General features: G+C 30.0%; 1 protein-coding gene and 1 non-coding gene across 2 annotated transcripts in view; both read right to left on the reverse strand.

Annotated features, from left to right (window-relative positions):
• The window catches only part of LOC135958180 (uncharacterized), an 85,538-nt gene that overhangs the window by 19,307 nt on the left and 49,577 nt on the right, over nucleotides 1-16,654 (reverse strand). The gene's annotated exons all lie outside the window — the stretch shown is intronic.
• Nucleotides 3,871-3,962, reverse strand: TRNAI-UAU (transfer RNA isoleucine (anticodon UAU)). The gene is given in 2 exon segments: nucleotides 3,871-3,906; nucleotides 3,925-3,962. It is a non-coding gene; the product is annotated as a tRNA-Ile (tRNA).

Genomic DNA, 16,654 nt, shown 5'->3' on the forward strand with positions numbered 1-16,654 from the left:
GAGGTGAGGTATTAACGAAATTCTGTTTTTATTTGGAAGACCCATGTATGCCAATATGTAAGGAATATAACATTGTTCAAATGCCCGCGAATAATTCGCACGGTGACTCGAATTCGAGAGCTTACATTTTCTGACGTCAATATCCGGCTGAATTTGAGTCGATTGCAGCTTATTGGCATAGACCTTCGGCATTAAAAACCCCTCAAGAAAAGGTCTAGCGGAGACAGTCGTCACCTCCATGATCTGCAGCGCTCGCCGTTGACTGATATGCTGTGCAGATTTCGGGTGGCGATCGGATAAACCTTAAATTTTTTAACTTTAAGTAGATTTTACGGATGTCATCAAAACAACATGACCGCATCAGAATGTCAACATCGACCTTCGGTTATAGGAAAACGATTTTACAGAAAGTCAACATCGACCTTCGGTTACAGGAAAACGATTTTACAAGTCTGCAAGAACTTCGAAATGTTAATTTCAACAAATATGCGATCATCAATTTGCCTATTGTTATGTAGCAAATAAAGTTTGTAGAAATTACAAAATAATTGGCAGACTATTTCTTACTGCATATGATCAAGAAATTATATAGAAATATCTTTTTCTTATATCTGAGTCAGTTACGGCCGCCGCGTCACCAGTAAAGTGGGCGTGGCAAAATATTTATGAAAATTGCATTCATTAATCCAAATGCAAGACAAATTATATTTTCTAGCAGTATATTTAAAAATAAACTTAATTAAATTTTAAATACGCTTTCCTAGGTAGGAAATAACTTTTGTTAAAAGAGGGCGTGACACAATATTTAGAACAATAATACAGGTTTAAATGAATTTTCTTATTTTAATTGCTTATTGATCAATTCACAAGGGTACTATCATGTAATATTGTCATAATGTCCTAACATTTCACAATGCACAGTGGTTTCCCTTATATGAACAAGCGGTCAATAATCAATATCTCCAAAACTAAAAAAGATAGGGTCTTCAAAATTTGTCACCTCATAGCATGGCCGAAGAACTTAAAGTTTGCAAATTTTTAAGAAAAAATATTAACAACTGTAACCGCAGTAGCCCTTTGATCTTTCAAGGGTTAATTGGCTTTTAGATTTGTTTTATGAATTTTTGAAATAAAATATTTCAGTATGAAAATACGTTTGTTTTAAACAATTTAAGTAAATTTTTATTCCATTTTAATTCATTTGAATTATACACTGAAAAAAAAAACTAAATTAAAAAGTTATATAATGCAATTTAAGTAATATAAGGTAGTAAGGTAAAATAAGACATTAATATACATATATCAAATAATAATCTTGACTTAAACTACTTGTTTTCTTTGTTGGTAAGTTTGTCCTCCAGAAATAAATGGATCTGAACTTAAAACAGGCTATTTAAAAGTTCTGTATTTGTAGCATTGTACGAAATTTTTCGGGTATGTTGCAATCTAAACTGTTTTATATGCTTACTTTTCGCTTCAGCTGCTTCCTCCGATAATTCACCTATTGACACTACTACATGCTTGCTTACTTCAGCTCCATGGATCAGATTATTATGTACCGATGCAAAAATAAGACGGTGCATAGTGGGATTTTGGTGTCAAAAAGACAATTGTTCAAACACATAATTTTAACAATCAAATGATGCAATTATGTAGAGAAATGTTTATATATGAAATGTACACTTATAGTTTTAAGAAAAAATTTATTTTATTTTTAGAAAATTTAATTTAAGTCCATGCAAGGGTGTTAAGCAAAAATTTACTGATATTTTCACGCAATTCAGTGTTATAATTTTCCTAATAATACCATTTACCTTTAACATATTTGAAAAATATAACATTTCAACATCAATAAAAAAAAAATTATGGGAAACCATAAACCGTTAAGAAGATATGCCCAAATCTGTAAGACTCTAATTATTATTGTATTTTTGATTTTTTTTTGTTTTTAATAAAATGAAAGGTGAGTGTCTTGTTTCGATTAAAAAAATAATAGTTTTCGGAACAGGATGAAAACTTAACATTTTTTGTCGAATAATAAACGAAATATCCAAAAAATTCTTATTTATATATGGGTTTCGTGGGCGTTGGGCGTGACCGATTTGCGTTCCTTGGTTTCAATAAATGTATGTACCAAATTTCTAGACTTTTGCTTGTATATAAACAATTTTATGCGAAAAAATCAATTTGGATTGTATGGGCAGTGGGCGTGGACTTTTTTGATAAAATTTCATTTTTTTTTAATTTAGTCCATATAATTCTCGGTGCCAAATTTCAATGCTCTACGACCACCCCTTATAATTTTTTCCCAAAAATTTATTGCATTTAGATTGCATGGGCGGTATGCGGTGGGCATGGTCGATTTTAACAAAACTAAGCATACGTTCTTCTTTTGTTTTAGAAAATATATGTACCAAATTTCTAGACTTTTACTTGAATAGGAAAAATTTTATGCGAACAAATCTATTTGGATTGTATGGGCAGTGGGCGTTGGGCGTGGTCGATTTTGATAAAATTTTATTTGTTTCTTAGTTTGGTCCATATAATTATCTGTGCCAAATTTCAGAGCTCTACAACCACTCCTTATAATTTTTGCAAAAAAATGTATGAAGCCATCCCTCTGTGGGGCGGGTTAGTATATTATATTATTTCCGCAACTAACTTCAGCACTTTTATTATATTAAGAATCAGATTAATACAATGAAAAAGAAACCTATGGGGGAATCTTGGGGGAACACAACTAAAACTTTAAGTAAACATAATGAAGTTTTACAAATAAAGTAACAAACATATAGGTTAACTAAAACATTAATTTCACAAGAATTACAACACAAGTTAGTTTTTATTATTTTCTAAACATAAAATAAATACCTTTAACTTCAAAATTCATTGAAAATAATTTAATTTTGTAGACTACAGCAATTGCAAGACCGTTTTGAAGTGCACTTTTGATTTGAATTATTCTTCCAGCGTTCAGATGCGCTTTGCAAATGAATATTTGCTCATGCTTTCAATTTTATTTTTAAAAAGTCCCGTTAGATTTCCAGTAAAAACCGGTTTGCCATTAAAAAGATTGGATATTTAAGAGACAATTTTTTTGCATTTTGTCTAAATATTTTGTGATCGTTTTATTTATTTTTGGCCTATGGGCGGAACCACTGTGCAATGGTTTGAACATGCTGTTATTGCCTTTCAAAATTTCCTAAATTAATACTACTCTGTATGCTAAGTTTATTGTGTTATCGTAACCAATCAACAGAGACTTGCGCCGAACGCCTAAGAATCGGTTACGCCGAGTCGTGAAATATTAGAATGTTATGACAATATGACATGATAAGAGACTTTGTGAATTGGCCATTTATATTTTTGTTTGCAAAATGTCTCTATCTCACCCACTGTTTTTTGCTTAATTGATTATATTCAAAAACGACGCCAATTCAAAATTTGTATTCTAAGAGTTAAATTCTTAAAATGGTTTCTTTAAACTTTATGCTCTATGAATTGTTAATAGTAGTTTCTATAAAACAATATTGGCAAAATTAAAATTCTATATACAGCATAAATATTTTAACATGATGATTGGAAACTATCCAAAAACCCAGCTGGTTTAGTAATACAAACACTACTACTATGTACTTAAAACTGGCAAGCATTATTAGTATTAATTCGATTCTAGACTAATGTCCGCTGCAAACAATTTTCTAATCTTTTAAATGTCCATTCCATACACACAAACAAACAACAACTCTCTAGGCGTGGGAATTTCTGGGGCGGAAAAGGGTTGTTTTTATTTGAAAAGGTCATTGGCATTAAAATTTTCTAATTTCTTTGCAATTTAAAAACCGTTTTTTTGCTACACAAAAAACGTATTGCTCCAGGTGAGGCTCGAACTCACAACCCCGGCATTGCTCACAAGTTACTGATTATAAGTACCGTGCGCTAACCAATTGCGCCACTGGAGCGCTTGCGATAATTTTGTCAAAAGCTTTTTAAAAGCTACAACACACACTATTCTACATGACCCCCCACTTAATGGTGTAATTGTGACTAATTGAGTAGAACACAAAAAAAATAAATTTCTTTTTTTTCGTTTTGCCTTTAATAAACAAAATAATTATTTATTAATTATATTGTTTATTATTAAATTTTGTTTATTTGTGTTGTGTATTTGTGATTCTAACTTGAGTTTTTTTTTTTTTGTTTATGTTGTACCAATAAGAGAAGATAAGAAATGCTCTTAATCATGTTGAAACTGTTTGTAAATGCTTTAAAAGCTTTAATCAGTTTGTTATTAAAAAAATAAATGTATTTTTAGATCTTGCCATAAAATTTTACACGCATACATTCACTGTTCATTTGCCAAACTCTGGAACAAAGCAACATTTATAATCATTAGTTCAGTGATAATCATATTGGCGTTTGAAAACCGCTTAAATAAAAAAAATTCTGAAATTGACTAATTGACTTGGTTTTAAATTTAAACAAGTTTTGTTTTATTATTTTAAATCTCTACAAAATAATTTAAATCAATTCTATTACAAAGAGATCATATTCATTTACTTCTTTAATTGAAGTTCGCAACCGTTGTGCGAAATTTTGTATGTATTAAATTAGATACTCAAATTCAAATTAGAGAATTTCTTCTTAGGATCGTACTCTTTGTTACTAATTCGCTACTCATTTGACACTTTCAAATTATTTGCAGTCTTTTATTTACAATTTATTTTACATTAAGAATGTTTTTCTGCTATAGATAAACCCCCATATGGGCAATTCCATATCATCGTACGTGACATTTGTACGCCTATAGAGTGGAATAGATTTTGCGAAAATAAGAGTATCTGAAAAATAATTTGGTCTTTATGTTCCATACAGAGGGTACTATATTTTAAAATAATAAAAAGTTCTTTAGAAATATTGTTGTCCAAAATATTAAGCGAAATAATTCGAATCGTGAGAGGCGTTATGTTTTCTTTTAATTTCTTACACTAAACGAAATATTTTTCCTTTACAATCCGTCATATTTAAATAAAAACAATCTTTGGATGATTTTATAATAAATAAAATTTAATATCGTACGTGACATACCGTACGTGACAGATTTTTCTCTTATAATAAAACTGTTTATGCATATGAGGGAAAGTATTTTCTATAAAAAATCTTCAGTAGAAACGAATTATCTATCGAAAACCTTAAGTGTAACACGAAAATCTTCAGTATAACAGTATTTTCTATAGAAAACCTTCAGAATAAGAGTATTTTCTATAGAAATTTTCAGTATAAAACTATTTTCTTTATAAATTTTCAATATAAAAGTTGTTTCTATTTTAAATCTTCAGTATAACAGTATTTCCATAGACAATTTTCAGTATAGCAGTATTTCTAGGAAAATCTTCAGTATAACAGTATTTTCTATAAAAAACATCAAAATAACCGTATTTTCTATAGATAATTTTCAGTATAAAACTATTTCCTTAATAAATTTTCAATATAACAGTATTTTCTATATAACATCTTCAGTAAACAGTATATCTATAGAAAATGTTCAGTATAACAGTTTTATCTATGGAAAATCTTCAATATAACAGTATTTTATATAGACAATTTTTTAGATAACACAATTTACTATAGAAAATCATCAGTATAAAAGTATTTTCTTTAAAACACTATTTTCTATAAATTTTATGTAAACTGTATTTTTATAGACGATTTCAATACAACCCAATAAGAACAAATGACCTAAAATTCAAGAACTTGACTAGTTTTTTGGAATTTTATTGAATGCACATATCATTACGTTTTAAACTTGAACAAATATGAATGTTAAATTCAGCTGTACCGCTAAATTCAGCGCCTGTATTAGGGGTAGGGCCAACTATGGACCGAGCAATACAAAAGTTGGTAGAAAGATTTAGGTTTAGAAAGAAACCGGTTACCGGTTTAAGCGAAAAAGTGTGTTTTTGAAAAAACCGGTTTCGATTATTGACTTTTAAAAAAACCGGTTAAGCGGTTTCGGTTTTTGTCTTCAAAAAACCCGGTTAACCGGTTTATATTAAATTTTGATTTAATCGAAATTTAGCATTTTTGAATTCTTTATGCAATTATTTTATATCTTTTTTTATCAAATGCTACAATTTTCTATAAAATAAATCAATATTTTTAAAAATGGTATCAAAGTTTTTCATAAATATGTTTGAATGACCATCATACAAAAACCGGTTTGTCAAAAAACCGAAAATGAAAAAAATGGTTGATCGGTTTTCGGTTTTGGATACTCTAGTTCATATACAACTTATTTCTGTCCAATATTATCACGACATTAATTACACTGTGCTAGTTGAAAAAAGACTGTCAAGCGGAGCACCCGGTGGGATAAACTAATTCGAGTACGCTGAGTTCGAATTAATTTAACCCGTCGGGTACCCCTCTTAACAGAAAAAAGTATAAATTTCGTGCACAGTGTTATTATAAAACAATTATGAATGTTCAAATCATTTGCTGAGGGGAACCTTGTATGTGTACTATGTTTCCCGATTTTCGGCATACTTTACATTATAATTTCAGAGAACTTGAAACTCAAACCGTATTCCGGGGAGCATCTGTATGGGGACTAGGTGAAATCATGGTTCTCGATTGCTCATTTTCAATAACAAACCTTATCAGTGTAGCCAGATGTGGGGATTTGTCCCCAAACTGGGGATTTCAAGATTTTTTTGGGGACAGAATTCCGTGGGGAGGGATTTGGGGATTTTAACAAAATTTGGGGATTTACATGCATTTTTGGGGATTTTACATTTTTAGACATTCTTTATTTAAATTTTATAGTGCTTGTATCTGTAATTAAAAATGTTAATTACATTTCTTCAGAATTTGACGAAAATGACAAAAATTTTAGATATGCATTTCGAGACTTTTTTTGCTCGCCATAATTTACTTTGATAATGTAAAAATTAAAAAAAGGATTTCAAAAAATGTTCACAGATGTTAAATTCTTTTAAATTCTTGCTAAGAATACAAAGCTGAATCATTCTCTAAGAGCTATTTTTTGAATTCGTATTTAAATATTAATTATCTTTAAGTTCCATTTAAATGAGTTTTTCAGTGCTCTTTTAAATGGTACTTAAATGGCCAACGTTATTTATTTAAAATTTATTTAAGTTTCATAAACTTGTAGCGCTGTATTTTTTTTTACAGTATCCAGCAAAAACTCCACTTCCGATGCGGTGTCTTCTTTGTCCATTTTCTTACCAATAATTTTATTTTTTAATAAACTTTAATTTTTTTATTGGGTAAAACGTACAAATTTTTGATTTGGTTGAACACCTGTTTTATGCAAAATTATCGATAATTGTTTGACATTTAGTAGTGCTACCATAATTCTATCATCATTTAAATTAGAAAAATTATATAGCACTGAAAAACTCGGCTGTGCCGAATCTTATATACCCTTCACCAAATTATACTTCAAAATAAAAATTTTAAATATTTTTAAGTAAACAAAATTTATTTTTATTTTTCAAAGTAGTTTTTTTAATTTTTTTTAAGGGTTTCTTTCTTTATTCATTACAAAAAATTCAAATTATAAATTATGCCTCAGCGCCTTAAAGGCTTTTTAGAGGCAACAATTAGTGGCAACATTTTTTAAATTTTTTTTTTTTTTTAAATTTAAAATTTTTTTTTTACTAAATATTAAAAAAAAATTTGGTGAAAAAAAAATCGGGTTAAAAAATATTTTTTCCGTTTTTGACCCATTGTAGGTCCAACTTACTATGGTCATAGTAATCCAGATATAGGTCAAAAATAGAGGTTGTCAAATTATAAATTATGCCTCAGCGCCTTAAAGGCTTTTTAGGGACAATTAGTGTCAACATTTTTTGAAAAAAAATTTTTTCAAATTGTTTTTTTTATATTTAGTAAAAAAAAAAATTTGGTGAAAAAAAATCGGTTTAAAAAATATTTTTCCCGTTTTTGACTCATTGTAGGTCCAATTTACTATGGTCATAGTAATCTAGATATAGGTCAAATATAGAGGTTGTCCTGGTTTTTTCCTTATATCTGGACCGATTTTCTAGATTTTAAACAGCAACCGAGCCGGAAGAATTCCGGAGATATTGATGTATGAATCGGGTATGTAAGTTATTTGGGGGCTTCGGAAAGTTAATTTCTACAGATAGACAGTCAGACGGACATGGCTATAATCGAATACAGTATCCATCTTATTTATCAATTGTATTGCAAATTAAGTTAAAGTTCTAAATTCGAATCTTAATTATGTACTAAAAGGTGAACTGAATTTACATTTTTTAAAAAAACATAATTTTTTGGGATAAAAAGTTCAAACCCCTACATTTTAAAAATCAAATATTAAAAAACTCTTGATTTCTCAAGGAGTCCTAAAAAATAATATCTTCTAAACAAGTTGTTCCAAAATCGATGAATCAACTTTAGTAAAATTTTGTATTAACAATATAATATATGTTTTTTTTTTTTAATTTTGTTTTTTAAAAATACATATAAACTTACGGGTACAAAATTGGGGATTTCAATTTTGAAATGGGGATTTTTTGGGGACATCGACTTTCAAATTGGGGACATGAGGTAAACTTTGTCTGGCAACACTGAACCTTATCAATACAGAGTATTTGTGAAAAATATCAGCTAGCTAGCACCTTTCGCTTGGGCCCTATAGTTTGGCTCTACGACAAAATAACGGAATCCATCTTTTTTGATGGTGGGTTTAAAAATATTTGAAAAAATTAAATATTTTTCAAACAAAGGAACATGTGTCTTGAATTTGTGTTTCCTTTTTACTGGATAATGCTATTGAGATAAAGGGGAATACAATTTTTCAATTGCTTGATACTAGACTCAAGGCTGAAATAACACTTGTTTTCAACTTGAATTCCAGCAAAAATGTTATTGGGAGGACGACTAAATTAATATGATAGTAACTAAAATTGAAAATTTAAATTTTTTCCTATTAATCGATTCGAAACGGTTATAAGGCACAAATATTTTAAACTAGATAACCGCCCCGGCTTCGCCCGGTAGCTATTTACTAATGTCAGTTCTTCAAGTTTTTCTAACCCACATACACCTGCCTGTTCTTGTTTATTTGCAATTAAACTATCTAAATTTGTACTGCATACTTTAGGGGTCTTTTTTATTACAGTTGACTGGACTCAAAAAATTTTTTTTCTTTTTTTCTTGAATTTTTTTTCTTTACATACCAACTCCTGAAAATTTCGAATCGAATAAAAAAAAATCAGCCAAATCGCTCCAGCCATTCTCACGAGATGACATTACATACATGGTCCATTTCATTTTTATATATATAGATAGATAGATAAGTTGACAATGCTGGTATTCAAATGATGGCTGTCAAATGATAAAATGTCAAGAATTGAGCTGTCATCCTTTGACAGTTATTTAGTACAAATTTGGGAAATTTTAACCATTTAACGCTTTGATCGCATGGATCGTTTGTGAATTGGCTTTTTGAAATACAAAAATCATCTTTATTGACGAGGACCACACGCCTGCCAATCAATTCAGTTGTTGCATGAGAAATTTTTCGATTGCGGAATTTCTGGATTTTGCTATGTTAATTGGCCGCCTCGTTCTTGTAATTTAACGCCGCAGTACTATTTTCTCTGGAGCATTTTGAAATATTGGATTTACATTCACACACTACTGATGCTCAGAAAGACGCGTCTCGGCGCTGCTTTGACAAGATAAGCGAATCGTTTTTGCAAAATGTGATTAAAAAATTGTGTACAAAGAACAAACATCTGCTGGTGTGCTAGAGGCTGTCATCTGTTCGTCATAATATTCCATTATGAATTCGATTACTCTTACCTGTATAGCTACCGATATCTCGAGAATTACGTATTTTAGCTTAAAATGTTTTTTTTTTAAAGTACAAAATATTAACTACGATATAATGAACAAATCTGTAACCTTCAACAGGAAATTTAAAATTTCCCTTCTCAGAATAAAATTTACAATCGATTTAAGTCAGTAATAGCTGTCTTAATTAGAAATAAGTAGAACTTTTGGAATAAGTGTTTTGAATGTCTCTGGAATATCTAATATTAGAATGGAGTGATGAAGTCCGCACAAAACCACTTCAGTGTTCTCAGATCTTTTGAACCTATAAAAGTTTTAAAATTCCCTCACCGTTACATTTCAAGACACTGTGCTAAAAGAAATTATGATTAAATATCTTACAAAACAATATTATTCTAGGTTAGTTGGAATTACATACATACTACAAAGCTATTATGAAATTTAAACATGAATGATTAAAATCCGTACGATAATAAACCCATTAAAAGATTACAACCGATAACAAGATAATTTGGCATGTGTGGTTAAACCGCAGAGCAAAAAAAAAAAGCTTAAAAAAAACTACTGACTGACATGTGTGGTTGGTTAGGTAGGTAGTCACAATAACTACATATTGCATAAAAATGTGTATTAACATACATTTTGAACAAATTCTAGTACTATGTTCTGATGTGCGCTGCTCATATAACGCTTGTAACAGAGAATCTGTTTTTTTTTAAACATCTCTCACTATTCTTTTTCTTTAACTTTATCTCGTTGTGTTCTAAATGCTTTTGCAATAAAAGTTATAATTTTATAAAAAATATGTTTTTTTTTTAATATTAAATCGTATTTGCGTAATAAACACAACAGCAACAAAAACAACAAACAAATCTAGTTTTAATACAACTGGTTCACAATGCTCGATCATGCAACCAGAAGACATTCACATCCAATCAAATGTACCAACGTACTTACATTTGTACTTCATAGATACTTATGTACATACTCTTAGTTGGATACATTTGTACTTTAACAGTACATACATATGTACTTACCCAGTAAATTATTTTGAAATTTCTTGGAAATCAATCAAATTTTCTTAATTCATTTGAAACTCATTATATTATGTGTGTGACCTTTGACCTTTAATATCTTTTGTGGCGGATGAGTGATAATTTTAGGTGAATTTTGAATAAAAACTGTCACGATGACCTTAAAGGTAATTATTTTATTTATGGATAATAAACATCTAAATTTATTTATATTATCTTTAATTATACAGAAAATTCTGACGACTTGAATATTCAAAATAAAGGATTCAAAACGGTTAAAAAGTAACGCTAATTTTGATTATTTCGGTTACGGAAATTTTTTTTCGTGAGTATTATTATATAAACAATTATGGACCGCTTATTTTTGTTAAATTTTATTTGGATACCAACATTTTTAAGAGATTTAATCTCGTTAGAGTTATTTTTGGAGGTGGGCCTTATGTGGGAGCCGATTTTAGCCAATTTCAATAGGCTTCGTCGTATGTACCAAATTTGATCGGAATATCTTCAAATTGTTATAGAATAGCGATTATATCGGGAACTGTAGTCGAAAGGGGCAACGGCAGCTTAGCGGTCAATGTTTCAGTATTAAAAGTTGGAAAGTTTTTCCGAAATTTGGCCGGTATGGTTGACTTAAACACATATGTTGTAAAGTTTAGATTCGAATTTTGGGGAAAACTTACCGAGTTCGGAGAAACACTATTCACTGGGTAGTTACATATTTATGCATATGTAAGCTAATACAAATGCAGACTTACGCCAACTATGTTTGTAATAAATATGGTAAAATATGTTTTAAAGGTATGTATTTATGTGTAAATGTCGCATATCAAGTTTAATGAATTAATAATGATCATGGCAACTTATAAAATATGATTTTGTTAAAAAAATTGTTAAACACACTTTTTAAGTTTTCCTTACTTTGTATTAAAATGTTAACCTTTAGCAAAAAATCGATATTATATAAATAGTTTTTCCACATTTGAAAGCTAAATAAACTTATCAGTTAATTTATAACCTTCGCAGTCAAAAGCATGCTTTAGAAAGTACATAGATATGTTTTTATGAAAGGATAAACCCGGTGAGAACATATTTCGTTAGATTATAATAGTTTTTAAAAGCCCACACAGTCGATATTTTCGCATATTTATGATTCGTCGACTGTCTCGATCTTATACATTCAACATTTCTTTGGACCAACTGACATAAGAAATTTATCCTTTTAAATATCTCTTCGAATACTGATAATGAATGTACATAAAGGGTATTTTTATTAGATTCCAAATAAGTGTATTTTTGGATATTAACCAAAATGTTTTGAATTGGTAGCATTGAATATTTAGTCAAAAATTATGAAATTGGAGAATTCATAAATATTGTTACGTTTTAACCTTTTCAAAACGTTGGTTTAATTCCTTTAAATTAACCGGATACTTTTGATTGCAAATAAAAACCATTTAGTAGTTTGAAAATTGTAACAACTCTTTATTTATTTAAAATGTACAACAATCACAGAATTAAATAGCCACTCAATGTTTTTTATACAGGTTTATAAATTCGCAGAAATACAGGCACACTTTATAATGTACACGAATTCACTGGAAAATACAGCACACTTTAAGGCACTCAGTTGATGTTTATTCAAATAGCGTCTCTGATAAACTCACTAACGACTGCAACCTCTGCCACTATTTATAACACTGCCATCTGCACTCTAGATTGCTCTTTAACTGTCTAGAGCTTTCTAATACATACGCCTTCTGTGGTGTACTTTCTACAATGTTATTTAACTGAATATTCGAATATACGGTCGCAGCAAACAGCGTTGCCATACTTACGATCAATGATCAACTGAAAGCTTTTATTCAATGTTAATAATGCCCACAGATATGTTACAGTTTGTTATTACAGCACTGTTATTTGAAAGCATTATGCTACTTTTAAATCAGCCGTTAAAATCGTTATATTTGAATTCAAGTACAATTTCGTAACAATATATATGCCCAATTCACAATTGATGTCGTAGCGTTGTAGCATTGTATATCGTAAATATTTTTCAAACAAATTTTTAGAAACAAAAACAAAACATTAATAAAAAAAATTACGACATACAACGATACAATGCTACGACATCAATTGTGAATTGGGCAATAATATTTAACACATCGGTACACGTTTTGGTAGCAAATATATATTGAAACCAAATATACGGTTTAGGAAAAGCAAAAACAAAAATTCCATTTTTCGTATTTATTGAAATTTTGCGCATAAATTCCACATTTGGTCAGGGGCTGCTAAAAGAATAATGTGGCCACTCAAACTTTTTTGAGTAGAACAAAGCAAATCCATTGCGTTAAGGTAGGTAATTCTCCGTATTTGGGGGAGCTATTATTAGCTGCTGAAATCTGAGCAGAACATCACAGGGAACCTGTACCGAATGCAACTGATTCATTTGAAGCAAGCATTGGGCGTAACGCCCAGAATATTCGGCCAGACATAACACCGAAATATTCCATCATGACCCCATGTTGCTATACCTGTTAAAAAGTATTTAGAATGATGTCGTTGGGAAATTTTGCTCCGGTTTAAAGTACAGACCATGCTCCGTCCGACCACTATTTGTTTCGATAGATGCAAAACGCTCTCTCTGGTATACACTTCACTTTGTAACAGAGTATCCGACATTGCACTGTGGTTCCAAATCAAAATCTAGGTGGACCAAATTATTTGGCGCTATTTATACCCTACACCACCATAGTGGGGAGGGTATTATGCGTTTGGGCAGATGTTTGTAACGCCCAAAAATATTAGTCTAACACCCACCTTAAAGTATACCGATTGACTTTGAATCACTTTCTGAGTCGATTAAACGATGTCCGTCCGTCCGTCTGGTCGGCTGGCTGTCCATGTAAACCTTGTGCGCAGAGTACAGGTCGCAATTTTGAAGATATTTCGATGAAATTAGGTACATATTATTTTTTCGGCTCAAGGACCAAGCCTATTGAAACTGGCTGAAATCGGTCCATTATTTCACCTAGCCTCCATACAAATGTCCTCCCGAAATTGGACTTTATCGGTCATAAATGTTTAATTTATACATGTATCATGTAGTTTTATATACACAAAATTCATGTCACCAAATTTTGTTACGATCGGTCCATAATTAGTCATAGCTCCCATATAGACCCGCTTCCGAAAATCACTTTAACGTGCATAAATCGCTTAAAAATGTTGGTATACACACAAAATTCAACATAGTTAACTTTAATATAGACATAAATCACACGACCTAATTTCATGGTGATCGGTCCATAATTGGTCATAGCCTCCATATAAGGCCCACTTCCGAAAATTACTAATATCTACGATTCCAAAAAAAAAAAATTTAAAAGATCAATATAAACTTTTTTTCAAGTTACAGTGGGGTCTAGATATATAAAAATCATTAATAAAAAAATTAAAAAAAATACGTTTTCATGTGTTTCTGAAACTAAATTTTTAAAAATATCTGTATTAGTATATTTCAAGTTACTGTAGGGTCTAAAAATTCCATTCCGTAAAAATTAAAAAAAGTATTTCGGCGGCTATAATTTTTTTACAAAGACATTCCCCAGAAGTTTCTTTAAATGATGTATATAGCCATTGGACGGGCTTCGACAGTCTTTTTTTTTTTGGCAAGCTATATAATATTCTTAGAAAAAAAAAATATCAGTATATTTGAGACCCAAGTTTAAAGGACTATAACAGGAAAATGGAGAGGCCCATAAATATAAGATATACACTTAATAAAAACCTATATCAATGTTTATCTATGTTTTGAAGTATGAATTTGTATACAGTTGAGATATATCTAATTTAGTAAAGCAGTAAAATATTAAAAAAATTAACGAAAATATGATTCAAAATTTGTTGAACTTCTGGCGCTTCTGTCGAGAAAACGAAATGTTCAATTGAGAAACTTATTTGTATTGGAGGAGAGCAGATTGTCAGCTTCCGAAAAAACTTCGTTTTTCCTAATTCTGAAGATACCGATTTTTATAATTTTGTCCACCTCGATTTTGATTTGGAACCACAGTGCATTTTCGTTCTTGGCCTCAAAAGATGAGCAGTTCTTTTGGCTCGGAATGCATCTGTTACCAGAAAGATGGATAAGACAATGGCCATATGATTTTAGAATTTAATGTTTAACTAACAGGACAAATTTGAATAAAATCGGTGACGATATTGTGAAAACTATACTACAAATCATGATAAAAATATAGAAGGTAGTTTCAATCAAATTTTGTTTTTTAAAATAAGGTTTTTTGAAGTTTCCTTATTTTGTGAGAATTATAAAAAGCGTTGCCACATTCCTAAAAATTATTCTGATTATCGAGATATTTATTACAGAAAATGTGTAATTTATAATTTAGTATTTAAATAAAAATGTATTATGTTGTGTTGGAAGTTATTGATTCAATTTCTAACGTGCGCTTACTTATAATTTATAGGTCTTTTTCGTATGCATTTTTCCATTTATGTTATTACTATGCAAATATTTTATATTTTAATTATAAGAGACAGCACACGCATGAATGTATTTTCAAGATCTAGCCGAGCACTTTCAGAAAATATAAAAAAAATGGCACGTGTTTAAAAAAATTGCATGTCGAAGGTGCTCTACTTTGAGTTTTAGATATAGCCAGCCTCTGTTGTCGTATGTTGGGTAATGTAGAGACTTTAAAAAAAATCATGTTTGAATGTTTGCAAAAATATTTGGTATTTATGCAGTTGGGGAAAATAAACTCATTTTTATGTTTTTTAATATTTTTCAAATTAATGTAATTTAAATATTCCCAAAAAATGAAAGGGAAAATTTAAAATTAATATGGCATTACTATTTTTATGAAAACGTCACAATCCTTAAGCATGTCAGATATAGAATTTGAAAAAATAAAGAGAGAATGAAACTACCTTCTATTTTTCTACTATGCTACAAATGGTATTGATTGATACTATTGACTAAAATACTGGTTGCTCAAACGTTGTTCAGATAAGAATCCTTTGCTTTCATTTGATTACTGTTAGTTCTATCTATGAACCTAGCAAAACTTTTATATTCCTTTAGATGCACCACTAAAAATTCTAAAGCGTTTACAGATTTTTGGATGTATGAGGTGCTTTGAGACACCGTTCTTGAGTGGTCAGTTGGGTTTCTCTGCTACGCGTGTGTGAAATTTCAAGTCAATCGGATCAGAAAAAGTTAGAAATGGTAGATTCATTTCCACTGTGAAGAGATTTGAGTTTAAAATGGCTGATTTGATAAAACTACAAATTTAATTTTCTTAACATATCAAAAGTTATTTTCCACACTTAATTGAAATTCATATTTGGAATACAGTAGAGAATAATCTAATTGTTGAGAAAACAATTGTTTTCTAAATATATTTAAATCGTCTGTAATATATCATCATAATATTAATAGGCAAGTCGATTTCTTTAGACCCCTTTTACGCTCACATTATACATTAAATTTGGGCAAGAAATATACCATTTTAAAGGGATTTATTCACAGAAGTGCAGAATATATATTTTATTGAAATCGGTTCAGTTTTTTAGGAGTTATAAGCGTTTAAAGATGTTACTAACACATATGCAAAAACGTGTACATGTGAACCTTAAGCTAAAATGTAAACAAAGCAATGCGTGCTTGTCCAATTTCTTGTATTTTTTTAAAAGCCTAGATTTTGAGAAGTAGTTTGATTCCCAATTTACGTGTTAGACACAACAAT

The sequence above is a fragment of the Calliphora vicina genome, chromosome 4 (genome assembly GCF_958450345.1).
Source record: "Calliphora vicina chromosome 4, idCalVici1.1, whole genome shotgun sequence".
NCBI lineage: Eukaryota > Metazoa > Arthropoda > Insecta > Diptera > Calliphoridae > Calliphora > Calliphora vicina.